Here is a 17,907-nt window from a genome sequence, read left to right on the forward strand (position 1 = left end):
TGGCCATTTTGAAGATTACTGATGAAGTGCTGAGTTGAATATTCAGCACTTCATTAGCATTAGGACGCTTCCAGCTGCGGTACTTTGACAGCGCTGCTTTCCAAAGCACGTGGCTCAGCACGGCTACACGGGGGTCCTTTTGGAAAGGACCCAACTCCTTTCTAAATCCCCTTATTCCTCTCAGCGGAGGAGCCCTTTTAGTGCCTTACCCACAGCAGCTGTGTGGAATAGCAGAAGCACAAGCTGGAGTTGGAGGAGAGGCAGCCAAGGGGGCTGAGCGGGGGTAAGTGGGGATGGGCCCCAAGCTGCTGCCCCAGTGTAAAGAGGGGGAAGGATCCTGATGCCATGTCACAGCCTGGGAGAGGGTTTGTGATCTGCCCCACACTGGCCCCCCAGACAGATTCTGCTCTGTGACTCCCCCACTGGGTCCCAAGGCCATAGCGGCATTTGGCAACATGGATGCGATGGAGGTGAGGGGCTGTGACCTGTCCAAACAGGTCCTGCTGCTGAAATATGACCTCACCCCTAAGGCACATTGGTCCTTTCAAAAACACAGCTCCCGTGGCGCAATGGGTTAGCGCACAGTACTTATAGAGCAGTACTGCCCTAGACATGCTGAGGTTGTGAGTTCAAACCTCACCTGGAGCATTGCTTTTTCACCTGGTTGGCTCTGAATCATCAAATACTTTGACTGGAAGGGACCTCGAGAGGCCAGCGAGTCCAGGCCGCTGCGCTCATGGCAGGACCAAATACTGTCTAGACCATCCCTGATAGACGCTTCTGTAACCTGTTCTTAAATATCTCCAGAGGTAGAGATTCCACAACCTCCCTTGGTAATTTATTACACTGTTTGACCACCCTGACAGTTGGGAACTTTTTCCTAATGTCCAACCTAGACCTTCCTTTCTGCAGTTTAAGTCCATTGTCTCTTGTTCTATCCTCAGAGGCCAAAAAGAACAAGTTTTCTCCCTCCTCCTTGTGACACACCTTCCGATATCTGAAAACCGCTTTCAAATTCCCCCTCAATCTTCTCTTTTCCCAACTAAACAAGCCCAGTTCTTTCAGCCTGTCTTCATAGGTCACATTCTAAGAACATAAGAACGGCCATACTGGGTCAGACCAAAGGTCCATCCAGCCCAGTATCCTGCCTGCCAACAGTGGCCAGGGCCAGGTGCCCCAAAGGAGGTGAACTGAAGACAATGATCAAGCGATTTGTCTCCTGCCATCTGTCTCCAGCCTTTGACTAAAGGCTAGGGGCACCAAACTTTACGATTGGCTAACAGCCATTTATGGACCTAACCTCCAAAAATGTATCAAGCTGTTTTTTAAATTCTGTTAGAGTGCTGGCCTTCACAGCCTCCTCCAGCAAGGAGTTCCACAGGTTAACTGTGCACTCTGTGAAGAAAAATTTTCTTTTATTAGTTTTGAACCTACTACCCATTAATTACATTTGGTGTCCTCTAGTTCTTATATTATGGGAACAAGAAAATAACTTTTCAATATTCACCTTCTCCACACCATTCATGATTTTCTCTAGACCTTTAATCATTCTTGTGTCTCTTTTCTGGACCCTCTCTGATTTCTCCACATCTTTCTTGAAGTGAAGTGCCCAGAACCGGACACAATACTCCAGCTGAGGCTGATTCAGCGCACAGTACAGCAGAAGAATGACTTCTTGTGTCTTGTTCACAACAGACCTGTGAATGCATCCCACAATCATGTTTGGTTTTTTTGGAACAGCATCACACTGTTGGCTCATATTTAGATTTTGGTCCACTATTTCCCCTAGATCCCTTTCTGCTGTTGTCATTCCAAAACAGTCTCCCCCCATTTTGGGCTGGTACATTTGCAGAGGAAAATGTTAAATGTTTAAATCCAGTTCAAACATCTAGTGTAACCCCCCACATACTGGAGAGGGAGATGAAAAGATATTTCTTTTCAGGAAACCCTGTGAAAAGGAGCTTTTGGGACCTCTTCAGCTGCAGCCAAGTGCTCCACCACTTTGCTGTTTACCAGTGGAAAATTGTGAGACATTTGTGGAAGCAACTTGACCTTTCTCTGAAGGAATGTGCACATGACAGTCTGGCTAGCCAAGGAGTACATGGTACCGGCCTCCCAAGACTGTCCAGAAAAGGCTTAAGTTGCAGGTTGCCTGGTGTAATGGGCAACACTCAGCAATCTTAACTGTGTAATCTGAGTTGAAATTTCAGTGGGACCTCCTGGTACAGTGAGTGTTGGCTGTAAATCTCTGTCTGTTCAAGGACTGGGCCTTTTTTATCCACAGGGACACCTGAGTGTGGGACTTTGCCTCACGCTGAATGAATGAGGCCATCTGGAACTTCACAAAGAGTATCTCACCTTCAGAGGAACCGTCTGGAAATTGGCCCATGTCCCCCACTGGTTCAAAGCCCTCCCCACGGACCCAACCAAAGGGGAATTTTTTGCTGTGTTTAGCTCAGCTGCTCTGAGGGAGGCTGTGGCTGAAACCCTCCTGCAATCTCCTGCCACTCAGCCAGCCACTGTTTTCCTGAGAGAGGGGCCCCTCCTAATCTCCACTATCTCCCCTCCACCAGCAGCCACCACAAACCTGGCACTGCACTTAGTTAGCTGGAGTAAATGCAAGTCGTTGTCATGCCACCATTTCCCACTGGTGTGGTCTGTCCCCTGGCTCAGCCACCCACCAGCCTGGCCCACTTTCCTCCTCTGCCAGCACTGGAAAGCTGAAAACCAGCAAAGCAGACCCCACAAACCAACATGCTCTTTCTTGTTCCTTCCACTGTACCAACTGATCTGTTAACAGAAGGGAAGGAAGAAACTCTGGCATTGAACGCAGACCACCTGCTCGGAAGACAACCAGGCTAACACTTACACCACACCCTCTTTGCCCTCCTTGTAACACCCAGAAATAGGGATCACTGAGAACCTGTCTTCATCCCCGGTGCAGCCACAGCACCTCTGGTGCAGTTCAGTCGTCTTCTCCGCTGGATATTAACTTTCTCTGAGAGGCGCGGGGGCTGGCTCCAAGCATAGTGCTCTGGTTTGGCTGCCACTTGCTGCATGGACAGTCTCAGGTGGGACTTTGACAGGGACTCTGCACCAGTCACACCTAACGTAGGTGTCATACGGCCAGCTGCGTTCTGCTCTGTAGGGGCTATTTTGGGATTGGCAACAAACAAGGAAGAGGAAAGGCCCGGAAAGGCTGAGCGGTTGTAACTGAGAGAAAGGCTGCAGGTGGATCTCAAAATAACTTACACATTTTGCATATTTGGAGATACGTTATTTTGAACTTGGGGGATTGGAGGATTTGGAGGATTCCATTGGCCCTCTTGTGATGAGGGGAAGTGGAACTGGAATACCACATTGAACATCTCTGTATCTCGGTCTGATGAGCTAGCTGCTGCAGCCTACTGTTGGGAGTAAGGGACCTTGGATGTTTGGCAGGTACTTCGAAGCACCTGCTGCTACACTGCCTGTCAGTGCCTCAAGGTCAGCAGCTTTGAAGTTCCCAAGGTGGCCATTATGCTTATGAAGTGCTACATATGCATCACAGCACCTCATTTGTCTCCTCCGACATGCCTGCTTAGCACACCCCATTGGATGGAGGGGGCTTGTATGGAAGCACCCAGAGAGGAGTTACTGACACTGAACGCAAACCCAGCAATACCTGTTGGATAACGTGGTATCCGTCACTAGGTTCTCCCCTACTTCTTTGTAATCACTGCTGAGGCTCCAGGCCCTTCACGCACAAATCATCTGCCTCCCTAAGCTGCGGTAGCTCTGTGGGTGGGAGAAGCCAGGTCAGTGCGGGGGCAGCTGTAGGGTGCCCCTGGAGAGAGAAAGTAACAGAGAGAAAGCCGTGCTAGTCTGTATACTATCCAAACAAAAAAGCAGTGAAGTAGAACTTTGAAGACTAACAAAATAATTTATCAGATGAGCTTTCGTGGGACAGACCCACTTCTTCAGACCTGAGCCAGACCAGAACAGACTCAATGTATAAGGCACAGAGAACCAAAAACAACAATCAGAGTTGACAACTTCAGACTCTCTCAGACAAAGAAGAATGTTCAGTCTGCTTTGGAAAACGAGACTGCTGAACTCTCTTTCGTATTCAAATTCGACACATTAACATGCGGTTTGAATCAGGATGCAAATTTTCTGAGATACTGTGGGGCGCTTTTGCATACTTGGCTTCATCTAATACTTGACTCCCAACCCCCAACTCCACCCCTCTGCTCTCTGATTTGCTGACCTTGATAATAATTTTTTTCTGATTTGTCAACCATGATGACTATTTTTGGTTTGCCTTGCCTTAAATATTGAGTGTGTTCTGCTATGGCTCTGGTCTGAAGAAGTGGGTCTGTCCCACGAAAGCTCACCTAATAAATTTTTTTTTTTGTCTTTAAAGTGCGACTTTACTGTGTTTTTGTTCCAGAGAGAGAAAGTTTAATTAAACTCCATTTGTAAAACCACTCTGGACATGGGGAGGAAAAGGAGCTGGGGAAGCCGGGTTTGTCCTGCAGGGGCCTGAAGATCAATGACTCAAAAGAGAGTGTCTGTCACTTGCGTACAGAGGAACTGCAAAGCCCAGGGCAGGAAGAGGAGAGTGCTTGTGCTGCCAGCGGGAGAGAGCTCACTCCATCAGTCTCCTCAGGCTGAAGGCAGGTGGTAACAGGAGCCTCTTGGGTACCCACAGCTTTGAGTCTCTTCCTTTCCCACAGTGGCCCATTTTCACCAGGTAACACCTTTGTACTGCAGACAAAGGGGGAGGTGGAGCCCAAGGAGTTTAGATTGAAACTGGGAGTTGGGAAGCAGTTAGTCTGGGCTGGGAGGAAGAAAGACAAAGGAGTGGGCAAGGCCTCAGCTCTGGGGGCCCTCAGGGCCTCCTCTCCCCAACATGGATTGGACTGGCTGCCTCTGCCTGCTGTACTGACTCTTCTGTAAGATGCTGTGTCCTGTCAGCTAATAAACCTGCTCTTCTCATGCTGAGTAAGAGTCACTCCTGCCTGCAGATGGGGTGCAGAGCTTGGGGAAGACTGAACCCCATCACAGATGCAAACAAGGAAGTGATATGAATATGCAACAACTCATTTGCATAAAGGCAACCACATGCATTTCTAGAAGTACCCCTAATACACCATTGCTCCTCTCTGGTTTTCAAAGCCCCCATTTTTATTTACCTTGAGACTGACAGTAGGGTCAGAGAGCTTCACCCCAGGTGGGATTTGAACCCACAATCCTTGGCTTAGAAAGCCAAGGCCTTATCCATTAGGCCACTGAAGTAAGAAAAAACAATGAGGGATAAAATTCTCTCTCAAACATGTACATTTCTTACTTTGGAAGACAAGAAGTTGCTCTTTCTTTGTGTTTGTTCTTTCTTTGTTGTGAATCTGAGAAACACCCAGGGACTAATTCTGCAGTAGCAACAAAGGAGTGACCCACACCCACCTAGATGTTGTTACCATCCCTGGCCATTCACCAGGAAGGGACATGTAGGAGACAGGTTCACAATTGCCATGAAAGGCAGCTGCTCAATAGGCTGTTCGCCCTGAGGTGCCTGGCTCTGAGACACACCGAGGATCTTTCTGGCACCCAGTGGAGCATGTAAAGTAAGGGACATTGACATGATCATTTCTCCTCTCCTCCTGTACCTATACTGAAGGCAGCAACAATGTTGGAAAGACAAAGAAATCTTTGACTTGGCCTAATTGGAAAAGCATCCCAGGAAGCACAAACTGCTCGAAGTTATGGGGAAGGGAAACCTTCCAATCTGGCTCAGCATGAGCACATTTAGGAATTAGACTGGAATTTCTCTTGTAACAGTTCTGGACTCCTGCACCAATTCCACCTCGAAACACATACAACTGATCTTTTTGTGGGGAATAAATCTCAGCTACTGAAGTTTTGATTGACATTTGGGGAGTGTGAGCAAGGAAATGTGCAGGGAACTGGGCTTGTTGACCTCGTGAGGTCCCTTCCACTTCTAGTACTCTATGAAAGAGACTGGAGGATAGTCAGCCCTTTGATTTACTGAGGGACTCATGAAGGAGCTCAGTCTGATAAGAGGGTCTACAGCTGTGAAATGTAAGCCTTTTGTCAGAATGAGTCGGGAGCAACCAGGGTCTGTTTCAACATCGAGGGGTCCCTTTTCATCCATTTCATATAGAACCGGCTGCAGCCCCCACCCAGAAGCCTGGGAAATTTGCAGAGCCCTGGGTGCCTCGCAGGGGCAATGCTTCCCCACTCACAAGCACAGAGTCTGAGTGTAGAAAATGAGCTTTTAATGAAAGAAGCAGAAAAGTCATATGGCATAAGCTTGGGAAAATACCACACCCAGAGTTCACAACCAAGCCTCAAGTAAGTATCCCAGCTCAAGCAGATGGAGCAGTGCCCTTTGCCTCTCAGGCTCAGCAGTCCTATACTGGAAAGAGCCAATCCACACACCCAAGCTTTCTCCGTACCCACTTCAAATGCCCCACTTCCAAGTCTTCCCAGTCCCTGCACTCCCTGACACATCACTTTCGACTTGTCTACACTCGCCCCTTCATAAAACTGAACAGGAAGAGGGGACATTTGAAGAATAGGTGGTCCTTTCGACAGGCCCCCCCCACACACAGATGGTACAAGATTCGAAAGTGGCACTTTTCAATCGCCCTGTGCTCCATTATGCTTACGAGGCACTGCATGTTGATGGCAGCACCTCATCGTCATCTTCCGACCTCACTCATCACCATGCCCCTTCCGAAAGGAACAGGCTAGTGTGGACATGGCCCTTGCTGCATTCCCTCTCTGAACTGGAGGTAATGCAACCTTTGTGCTGGACCGGCGTTCCGCTTCCCCTGCCAGCTGCCCACCCGCCGCTCACACCTGCTGGCTGCTTCTCACACCAGATGTCCCTCTCCTGTCTTGTGGGTTTTGCAATAGGCAGAACCCTGTGTTTGAAGCACTCCAGGGCCTCAGCTACCAGCTCATAGGGGATTTCAGTTCACACTGGTATTCAGCTCTGCATCGAGGTGCAGCATCTCGATATTCACCAGGATGAATTCTAGCAGAATAGTTATTGACCCATTTTTAGGTCCACCTTCTAACAGCGGGGGGAAGAAATAGTCAAACCAGTTTTACCGCTGTATAGCCCAAAGGCTTCCAGCAAGCTGAATCAACCACTAGTCCTACCCTTTTTCACTTCATAAGGCTTCCATGAAGGGATCCCTCTGTAATCCATATCTTACACAGCAGTCATGAGTGCCCTGTAGCCCACAACAACTTCAAGCACTGGTGAGATTCCACAATTCTCACATTGGGGAAAGTCATAAAATGTGACTTTCCAACAGCAAGCTATTTACAAGAGATGAAAACGCTTTGCTTCACTTGCTCCCATCAGGCTTTGTTTTCAAGGCATTACATGGGCTCACCTTTACATTTGAGGACACATTCCCCAAATCCTTCAGCAGTACAAAGCTCCTGTTGGCACATTCTTTACAGGAAGAAGAAAATTTCTGAGAAGCAGGAGATTAGCTGGTGTCTCCCTGCAGAGAGTTCATGAGCAGGGCGGGGGACCGTACATGCACTTCACCGAGCTGTGCCTCTACACATTGACAGCCATGTGACAAAAATGCAAAAAGGGGCTACTTGCTAGTGAAGAGGAGACAGTAAGGTGTGTTCTGGGGCACTCAGAAATCCCAAAGTCAGACTGTCAGGGTTTAAAGGAGAAACAACCCTCCAGACCACACTCTGGCAAGCAAGTAATGAAGCCTCGGTCTCTGATGAGACAGCTCCCTGCAGCCCTTTTGACAGTCCCAGAGCAGCTGACTGGCTGGCTGGCCCTACTTTAGCCAGCACAGGAATCAAAAGCTGTGGAAACAACCAGTGAGAACTCACAAATGTTACAGCTTCTTACCAAGGCCATTGATGACCTCTGTCCCTACACAACTTGCAGGGGAAAGAAGAACCAGGCAGAAGTTCTCTGACTGTGCTGGAGTTCACAAAAGCAATGAATGATGGTTTCCCTCCCCTGGGACTCGGCAGGTACAGTTACAGTCCTCCCTATCTGGCACCCGATTCTCAGTCTGATAATCTCTTGGTTGATCTGGAGCTGCTGGACTTGTGGAGGGTATTTCATCTCCTCCAGCAGTTACTTTCTTTCCCATTCTCAGAGTCTGGGCTGGGCTGAATGGGTGGGGAACCAGCCAGAGGGGAATTTTAACCCAAACTTGGCTCTTCTGAGCATCTCTAGCACAATGGTTCTCAACTTGTTCACTACTGTAGGCTGCATCTGAAACAACAGCGTGTAATGTGGGCTGTGTCCAATACTACCTGTGTGTTTGTGAGGATGTCACAAGTGGGTGCTGACTGAGCTGCAAACAGGTCACAGACTGTGAACCACTGCTGTGGTGTGGAGCTACTGGAGCTGATGTGGAGCCAGCCAGAGGAGGCAAGTGTCCTTTTGCACACAAACAGGGCAGAGCAGGGACAAGGGAACTCAGCTTTTCAATCTTCTAAGCTGAGTGTGACGCTCCTCAGGGACACCCAGGATTGTGAGGGACCTGCTCCCACCAGCCTGTGGTACCGTACAAGCAAGGCGCTAACAAACTTCCACACACTTTATTTCCACAAGTGAGACCTCTTGACAAAGCTGCTGCACTATTTTGTAGCTCTCTGTAAGGCCCCTGCTAATCTTCTAACTTCTTCTTCATGTTTTCTGTGTTTCCAGACTGCCAGCAGCCTGGATTCACAGTTCTGGTAATTACAAGCAGTCTTCCACCTAAAGCACCACATTCCCTCCCCTCTTGAGAAGCCCTCTTCATTTTAAAATAAAACTGATTCTAACTACAGCAACAAATATGGAATAAGCCACTATACTGTTGGCAGAAATCCTACATCGAAAACACCGGAAATACTACACACCATGGTCTCTAGTCTAGACAGGCGGTCGTTTGGATCTGGCAGACCTTCTCTCAAATCCAGTTCCTGGTGCAATATCTTCTTGTGTTGGCAACTACGGTGAAGTCATCCAATGGGGTTGGGTGTTGGCATCATCTCCTTTTGGTGCACAGGCAGGTTTCCAAAGGACTCCGCAGACTTTGAAATCCCCCTATTCCTATCAGCAGAGCAGCTGGCCATTAGCATGGCTATTTTGAAGTTTTGGCCAAATGTGGCCACAGCCCATTTGTCCTTATTGATCCTCATCACATTTCTTTTGACCCCACCCTGCAATTTATCCAAGTCACTCAGGAGCCTATCCCTACCCTCCAGCAGATCTACCTCTTCCCCTAGTTTAGGGTCAACTGCAAATTTGCTAAGGGTGTAGTATTCCCCCTCATCCAGCTTTTCAATAAAGATGTTAAACCTTGCAAGACAGAGAACTGATCATGAGGACATTATACTTGAAACCCATCTCCAAACAGAGATGTCAGTTCCAACACTTGGGGTCTGGCCATCAATGCAGCTTTCTACCCATCTTCCAGTTCATAAAGAGATGGCAGTGGTGGCATTTGAACCCACGTCTCCACTGAGACTGGACCCTAAATCCAGCGCCTTAGACCACTCGGCCACACTACCTACAAAAGGCACCTCCCGCGAGCATCAACGTCTCTTGACATTTCCTGAGTTTCAGAACAGTTTACACCAAGAGTACATAGGAAGTTTTAAAAAGCCTCATATGTCATACCTAGTGAAAATGTCAGCATGTTTTCAATAAAAGGGGGCTGTGACACAGTATTCCAAAAAGATGGCTTTTAGCACATCCTAACCTTCCCCTGCCGTCTCTCTCGGCTGCTTTTTATCCCAGATCACACTGACACACAGAGGAAGGTGATGGGGATTACTGGTCATGATACTCTTAAAGCTGGAGTCACAGTTCCTGAGTGCAGCTGCCATCCTCTGCTCTGGCAGCTGAGCCTTTGAAGGGCTCCCCACGTGGGCCAGGGTAAGCAGTGACTTGTGGATGGACGTGATGGGAGGGGAACCCAACCCAGATAGAACTTCTGTAGCTTTGTGGTTGTTACATTTGCTTTACACGTGCAATGTACTTGTTTAAAGCCCCATGAAAACAGCAGTGCTTTGGTTGCTTTGCTCCCCTTTGGGGCTGAGAAGAGCTGGTCTCATTCTGTCTCCGGGGTAAACCCAACTGCTGTGTGAAAAAGGGTAGAGGTATCAGCAGAGCTTATACGTCGCTCTCAGACTGGGGAAGCTACACAAGTTCGGCCGGTCTTTTTCAGGAGGCTTGTGTCTTGGCCTCCTCTGCCCTTGAGGATTGACCTACTGAGGCCGGCTCTCCTGCTGGCCTCCTTTGCGTGACTTGCTAAAGGAAGAAGTGAGGCTGGAATGGGGCAGAAGAAGGAAGTAAAGCTGAGGCAGGCAGGAGAGCAGCTTAGCACCTCAGTGCAGTTAATGGAGCACCACTCTTTCTCCTGCCAAAGCCTGTGCAGGTGAGGCTGGCTGCAGGGAGGCAGAATCCTGTGCCTGTCCAATGGTGCTCCAGGAGTGGCTCCTGGTAACCCAGCAAGAGAAGTGGGATTCTGGGTGGAAGGAAAACAAGCAAAGCTCTGTCTGAGTGAGTAAGGAGCAGGTCCTGGGTGGACTGGGCAGTGGTGGTCTTGAGGGGCTCTCTGTCAGCCTTGGGGCAGCAGGGACCACTGTCCCTTTGTGACTGAGCCATGCTGGTGGTTCATGGCTTTGGATGTGTCCGGTTGTGAGCAACTGGGACCACAAACCCTCCACCTGCCTGTGTGATGGGCAGATGTGCTTAATATGACATTTGAGGGAAATGGTTTAGCTGTCAAATATCAGAACCTCTTTTCTGTGTGTGAACAGCCTTTGTAGCTGGGTGCAGGATGTGTCTGTCCGTCTGTCTGTGTGTGCTACAGAGCGTGTGGTAAGCTTGTGGGTCACACTCACAGACGATTGGGCAATACGCTGCCTCGCCTGCTTAATGGCCCATCCTGTAGCACCTGCTGTCTTGTTGGCTCATTGGGAAAGCGAGGGGTACAGCTGAAGGCGCAGCAGCTCGGCTTTGCATGAAGTGTGGGCGTCTCAATTATCGGTAGCAGCCGAGGGCAATTTGAGGCCCTGTGGTCAACATCTAGCCTGTTAGCCCCCTTGTCTGTACGCTTCAGTCCAGGGTCATGCTGACACTGCACATCTGTGCTCTGAAGCATCTAAACGCTGGGCTTGAGATAGGCGCGTCTGTGCTTTCAAACGCTCTAAGACTGTGCTGTTCCTTTGTGCTGTGTGCTCAGAGGCACCGAAAAGGGGCAAGATGGAGTAGAGCAGGGGGACTGTGTCTGGTTACAGGACCCCAGGGGCTCCCGGGCGGGACAGTCACACGGACACCTGCCTGAGGCCCTGTGGCTGGTGCTGCAGGCTGATCTATTGCTCTCAGTGTCAAAGAGAGGGGAGTTTGACATTCAACCCCAGAAGCAAGTGTCTGCCCCTTTCCCAGCTGTGCACAGCCCAGCTCATCCCAGCTGCTGGGAGAGACCAGAGCCCCTGAGCCAGCCTTAGGGACAGGCCCTTCTCTCACAGGCAGCTGCCCATGTCAGTGGCTGAAGCTGAACCAGGGCTTCCCCCACCTCGTCCCCATGTCTGGCCGGGGCACTGCACCCCAGCTGTGTTTGGGGCCATGCTCACCCCAGGAAGCCGCACTGCAGGGGACAGGAGTGAGAGTAGAACTGTTGGGTCAAATCTGCCCATCCTGTTTCCCTGGCCAACCAGCGAGGTGCAGAAAGGTTCCTGGCAGGGTTGACTTTGGGAAGGATGAAAAACTTGCAGTACATGAAGATGAGGTGGTGAAGGTGATTGATTGCTAATCCAGTGTGCTCTGCCTACAGGGGTTCAAATCCCATCCTCATTCCATCTTTCTTCGTTGATTTCCAGCCCCATTGTTTGCAGCTTCCACCACACCTGAGTTTGCTGCCTCCCAGCTCCTGTGTTGGGCAGACTCCAAGCACAGGACACCTCTGTGAGGCTGAGCTGAGCTCCAGCTGGCAGAGGTTGGGGGTGGGATGATTTCATTTGCTCGGAAAGTGCCAAGCCTGACTGAAGTGTCAGTTCCACTCACCTCTGCCCCCTTCAGGGCTGCTGTGTGGGGCTAAGTAGGGCCCCAAACACAGCCGGGGTGTAGTTCCCTGGCAAGGAAGGGGCAGCCCTGACTCAGCTGAGGTCAGGCACAGGTGCAGCTGCCTCTGAGTGAATTGCTGGTTCCCCAAGGCTTGATGCAGTGCTCTGGTCTCTCCCAGCTCCTGGGCTGGGCAGTGCACATCTGGGAAAAGAGCAGATACTTGCCCGGGGAAGGAAAGTTTCTCTGCCCCTGACAGCAATAGATCCAGCCACAGGGCCTGGGGCAGGTCTCCATTTAACTGTCTCACCCTGGGCAAGCCCTGAGTTCTTCTGTGCTTCTCAGCAGCTGGGGAAAAGCCTCTTTGGGACATATCTCCTGCTCCACAGCTGAAAGGAGCACACAGGAGCTGCTGGGTTCAGCTCCCAGGGGTGCCGGGCTGCGACCTTCTGCAGCCCCTGGTGTTGGCCCTGACAGGACATGGGGCTGGAGGGACCTTTGTTCTGACCCACAATGGATGTTCTGAAGGTTCACATGCTGGTGACAGGCCAGTGCTCCAGGCCCTCCTGGACACTCCTGTCCTTGTGGGAAAGGAGCAGCTCTGGGCTTTCAGGTCAAACTGCACATGGCGGCTGCCACACTGTGGGGTGGCTCTTGCAGTGCTGCTGAGCCCGGCTTTGTGTGCTGTGTCTGAGACTGGAACCCCCAAGCCCCTTTGGGGTAACGACTGCAGCAGGACAGGTCAGTGTCCCGACCCCAGAGCAGCCAGACCTACTGAAATGCCGGAGAGAACAGGGAAACACTTCCCTGCCCCTGGGCTGTTTTCATGGGCCAAACTCCCTTCCAGCATTGACCTGAGTGAGACACTGACATGGCCACTTCCCAGCCCCAGCCCTGGGCACTCACCCACGAGCACTAGTAAATGTTCTACCCCTGGAGCGCATGACCCTCAGAATAAGCAAATGTCCTGACCCACACAGCTCATTCCAGAGACCACAAACTCTCTGCAGCTGCCCATGGCTCCTTTCCACCGAGGCTGGTGAGATGAACTGGTTATTGGGAGTCTCCTAATGCTCCGATGATGGGTTCAAGTTCTGCTGTACCTTTTAGCTCACCTTTGCTTGTTGTCCTGGCTGCAATGGACAAATAGGCTCTACGATGCCCAGGGGGCTGTGCTGGGGTCAGCCTGGAGGGTGGGGGGTTGCTGGGTGTCACTGTTGGCATCACCAAAAGAATTCCAAATGCCTCTGTCCAGGGGTGCTGGTGACTGGCAGTAACCTGCTGTTACTGTTCTTGGCATCCTCTGTGTTTCTGTGCCTGTCACCTGCCTGGTCACACAGATTTGCTGAGCTACTTGGGCAGGTGAGATACATGCAACAGGGCTGGTTGTGTCAACCGCACAAGTCTGCCACTTGCGAGCATTTTGGTGGATGCGCCATGTTCTGAGAGCAGCCGCAGTGGAGATGTCGTTGTCTCTGGCAATAAGAGTTCAAACTGGGGCTCGTGGGGTAGATTTTTGTGCTTCCTTTCACGCTTACTAAACTGTGCTGTGCATGGGCTGTGCCCCAAGGGGTCTGTTCCCTCTGGGTGCCCAGAGGTAAACTCACAAATGAGCCTTTTGGGGGAAGGAGTCACTCACTGGACCTCTCTCCCCTTCAGTCTCAGGGTGAATTACTGACCCATGGCTGTGGGGCTGGCATCAGCCTGGCTCACTCCTATCTTGCTTTGGTAGCTCTGAGCCAATGTGTGAGACTCGGCAGTTATGTTTCTTTGTTTCTCTGCTGCATTGGTCCTTTCTGCAGCTCCCTCTGTGGGAGGGCTCTGCCTGGCCCTGTGCCCAGCTCTGCCCCCTGCCTGGTGACTATTTACTGCTCAGAGCCACACGCTTGTTCCTGGGCCTTGGTCAGTCCCTGTTGCTGCTGGATGAGTGTGACACGGCCTAGGTGTGTCAGCCTGCACCAAGGGCATTTCTGTGTCAGACTCCTGAGCCCCCCGGCCGTGGGTCTGGTTCTCCTGCCCAGTGCAGCCCATGGCAAGCAGAGCCCTGCACATGTGCATCCTACTGCACCTTTGTGTGATGGATGGGAACAGAAACCTGAGCCTCAGAGGCTGGGAACTGAGGCAGCTGAGGGACAGGTTTGCTCTGTTTTCGTACTTTTGTAGAGGAAAGTGTGAAGTGTTTAAATCCATTTTAAGCATCCAGTGCAACCCCAAAACATACTGGAGCCAGAGGTGAAAATGGATTTCCATTAAGAAAACCATCCAAACAGGGGCACCCGGGATAGCTTCATCTGCAGTCAAGTGTTCCACCACTGAGCCAGGCTCTGTATCACTGGAATATGGTGAGAGGTTTGTTATTATGCAGAGGACGCTCCACCTTCCCTAGCAGCAACGTGCCTCTGACTATATGACTGGGAAAGGGACTGTTGGAAATTGTGCTGCCAGACCAGTTTAAAAGGTGTGTGACACTGTGAAAGTGTTGAACCCCAAACTCTACATGGATTAAATGTCACTGGTACGGGCATGTTCAATGCATCCCAGCACCTTCTTACTGAAAACAGTGCGCTCATATTGTCACGAGGGCTGACATGTTAGCACTGCAAAAGATCTGTTGTCCAGCACCTCAGGGAAGCAGGCTGTGGGGTCACCACATATGCCAGGTAGAGAAGTGACTGACACTGACCGCAAACCCAACTATATCTGATTGATTGGTGGGTGTCCTGTAGTAGGTTTTTTCCTCGTTCTTTGTAACCACTGATGTTGCTTCAAGTGGCTGGGAGAGAACTGTCCCATGTATGCTGGTAATCTGCCCCCCTGAGGGGCTGTAACTCTGAGTAGGAGAAGCCAGGTCAGCAGGGGACAAACTGTAACATGCACAGGGAGAAATAAAGTTTTATCAAACCCCATCTGCGTGTTTGTGAAACCACTCTGGGTTCAGGGAGGGAAAGGAGCTGGGAAAACAGTGTTTGATCTGTAGGAGACTCAAGATCAATGACTCCAAAGATCCTTTGGGTAAGGGAGTGTAGCTCAGTGGTAGAGCATTTGACTGCAGATCAAGAGGCCCTTGGTTCAATTCCAAGCACTCCCTTTCAAAGACAGTTACTGACCTCCCTGTTTCCAACACACTCTGGTTTTCTCTTCTATGGGAATTCTTTAAACAGAGCTGAAGCCTCAACAATTGCTGCTGCTAACACACATAAACCTGTCCCTTAGCTGGCAGTAGATAGTGACATGAGCAATGTTGGGCCTCATACCTATAAAGAGGTCAATGAAACGCAACGCATTCAGGCCTGTGTATCTGTGAAGCTTTAAGTGCATGTAGAGAGGATGTTGATCACTCTGTGAATTCACAGCCAGGGCTGTTGAGTCCTCCCCCACCCACATCCTCCTCTACAATCACCACCAGCCTTTCCAGTCTCTCCTTCTCCACCAGTTCTCTCCAGGCTGGTCACTTTCAGAGAGAAATGAACCTGCCTCCTCACTCTGGAGTTGCAGCGAGAGGGGCGGAGATGGACGTCTGACGAGGAGAGCAGGGGAAGTGGAGCAGGGAGCAGTGTCCTGAGAGGTGAAAGAGCAGGAGGGGGGCGAGGAGGGCAGGGGAGCAGCCTGCCAAGAGTCAGAGGTGCTCAGAAAGGGCTTAAACTGCAGGTTCCATGGTGCAATGATTGGCACTCAGGACTCTGAGCTCAGCTCTCAGTGGGACCTGTGTGTGGTTTATGATATATCTCTGTCAGGGCTGGGCTTCTTTCTCCCCAGCTGCCCCTGCGTGAGGGCTTCTCCCTCCTGCCTGCTGAATGGGTTCCCCTGCAGCTGGGTCTCTGCTTGGGCTGGTTCACCAACGTTTCTGTGATACATTGGGGCCCCAGAAATGTCCTGTCTGGTTGGAGATACAGGAGGTCCTGTGGCTGGTGCTGCAGGCTGACCTGTTGCTGTCAGAGGCAGAGTGGGGAGTGTGACATTCACTCCCTCAGGGCAATGATCTGCGAGGTGTCGCCTTGAGAGGCACATCTCAGACTCTGTGCTTGTGAGGGGGAGAGAGAACCGCCCTACAGATGTGACATAGGCTAACAAGGGTCATCTTTGGAAAGGAGCCAGGGGAGCGCCAGGGACATATGGAGTCAGCAATGACATGGCTAGGGCAGAATATTTTCTATCGAGGGGAATTAGCTCAAATGGTAGAGCACTTGCTTAGCATATAAGAGGTAGTGGGGTCAATATCTACATTCTCCAATAAAACTGATGTTCTTGTAACTTCCTGCCCAAGGAATCAAGGGGAGCTGCTTTTGTGCACCTGCCCCGCCCCCCACCCAGGAAGCTCACAATGTACAGGGGGTTTGGGTTTGTCTGTGTTGAGCGATGTGCAATGGCACAAGAGAGCACTATCAACATCTTGTCTCCCACCTGGTGGAAGAGGAAGTGCTCTCACCTGGAGGCTGGATTTGAAAGAGGAAGTCAGGGCCATGGGCTGCCTCAGGTGAGAGAAAGTGGTGATGCACAGGTGAGCCATGTACTGATGAGGGAGATACCCCTGGAGCAGGTAGGAACAAGCTGCAGGTGGGTCATTTTGGTGGGCAGGTTTAGCACTGCACATGCAGAAGGTTCTGGAGTTGGGGTGACAGCTGTGGGGTCTGCTCCTGTGGGCTCTGTGTCTGTGGTAGGAGAGCAGCCAGGGCAGCTGCTGCTCCAAGGCCATGTGCTCTGGGTGAGCTGGGAGCAGCTGAGCTCAGGAGCAGGCAGCAGACTGGGGTCCCTCCAAAGGAAGCACATTGCAGCAGGGGCTGATGTTGTTACCCCTCTGCCAGGGAACATGGGCCATGTTAATGTCGTGCTCAGGGGAAGAGAGGGAGGGGATAGGCAGGGTGTGAGGGGACACCTGGCAGGGGCCTAGGACAGCGGGTGAGGGGCAGCAGGGTCTGAGGGAATTCCTAGCCAGGGCTCAGGGCAGTGGGGAATGGGAGACGCAGTCTGAGGGGCGGATTCCTGGTGGGGGTTCAGGGTGGTGGGGGAGGGGCTGAGGGGATGCCTGGGTGGGATGCTGAGCAGTGGGGGAGGGACAGCAATCTCACTCCAGGAACCACACTGTACCTACAGCTGCCTGTTGCTCCTTTCGGAAAGGGCCCTTGTGAGCTGTTTCTCTGTAGCTTGGATAGTTTAGGTGGGTAGCGCACAGTTCTCATAAAACCAAGGGGTGGAGCACTTGCTAGCCAGTAGACAAGTGCAGGGTTTTCCTCTGTTACCCTTTGCTGGACTGCTATAGGCAGCAATGTCCAAAGACATGGAGGAAGTTGAGTGGCTTCTGGAGACCAGACGAGAGTCTTGCTCAGGAGGTTTCACTTTGCTTTGCTGGGAGGATCCCTGCCCTTTAATCCCTTCACTCCATTACCCTTCCTAATGCCCCTTCACTGGGGTGCTGATGAGTGACAACCTGACCTGCAGGGCTTGTTATCTTCTGAGCAGCTGCTGCTGTGCCTGTCACAGCCCTGGATTTATAAGGGGGTTCTACACAACAAAGTTATTTCAAAATAACCATCCCAGCCTCTGCACAAGGCAACCGCTGCTTTGAAATAATTCAGAAATAAACAGGGGACGGCTTATTTTGAAATGAGTAAACCTCCTTGTACAACTACAAGTAACAGCAGCTGTGTGGAAACAGGGGCTGCAAAGACAGGGGCTTGAGCCTAATTTGAAATAAGCCACAGTGTGTCCATTGGCTGCATCTGAAATTAGCTTCCTGTGTGTAGATGAGGTATTAGGAAATCTTGGTCTTGCCACTCACTGGTGCTGCAGCTCCCCAAACACTTCATGCACCCACAGTAATATTGGCACAACACATTAAGGCTGACACAATTTAGCAC

General features: G+C 51.0%; 4 non-coding genes across 4 annotated transcripts; 2 read left to right on the plus strand and 2 right to left on the minus strand.

Moving 5' to 3' along the window:
• The first annotated feature begins 555 nt into the window (after window positions 1-555).
• On the plus strand, window positions 556-648 carry TRNAI-UAU (transfer RNA isoleucine (anticodon UAU)). The gene is given in 2 exon segments: window positions 556-593; window positions 613-648. It is a non-coding gene; the product is annotated as a tRNA-Ile (tRNA).
• A 4,559-nt stretch (window positions 649-5,207) lies between these two features.
• Window positions 5,208-5,280, minus strand: TRNAR-UCU (transfer RNA arginine (anticodon UCU)). The gene has a single exon. It is a non-coding gene; the product is annotated as a tRNA-Arg (tRNA).
• Window positions 5,281-9,473: 4,193 nt separating this feature from the next.
• Window positions 9,474-9,555, minus strand: TRNAL-UAG (transfer RNA leucine (anticodon UAG)). The gene has a single exon. It is a non-coding gene; the product is annotated as a tRNA-Leu (tRNA).
• Window positions 9,556-15,068: 5,513 nt separating this feature from the next.
• TRNAC-GCA (transfer RNA cysteine (anticodon GCA)) lies at window positions 15,069-15,140 on the plus strand. Its single transcript has one exon. It is a non-coding gene; the product is annotated as a tRNA-Cys (tRNA).
• Window positions 15,141-17,907: the final 2,767 nt, after the last annotated feature.

Source organism: Carettochelys insculpta, unplaced genomic scaffold (assembly GCF_033958435.1).
Source record: "Carettochelys insculpta isolate YL-2023 unplaced genomic scaffold, ASM3395843v1 scaffold_0035, whole genome shotgun sequence".
NCBI classification, from domain to species: domain Eukaryota; kingdom Metazoa; phylum Chordata; order Testudines; family Carettochelyidae; genus Carettochelys; species Carettochelys insculpta.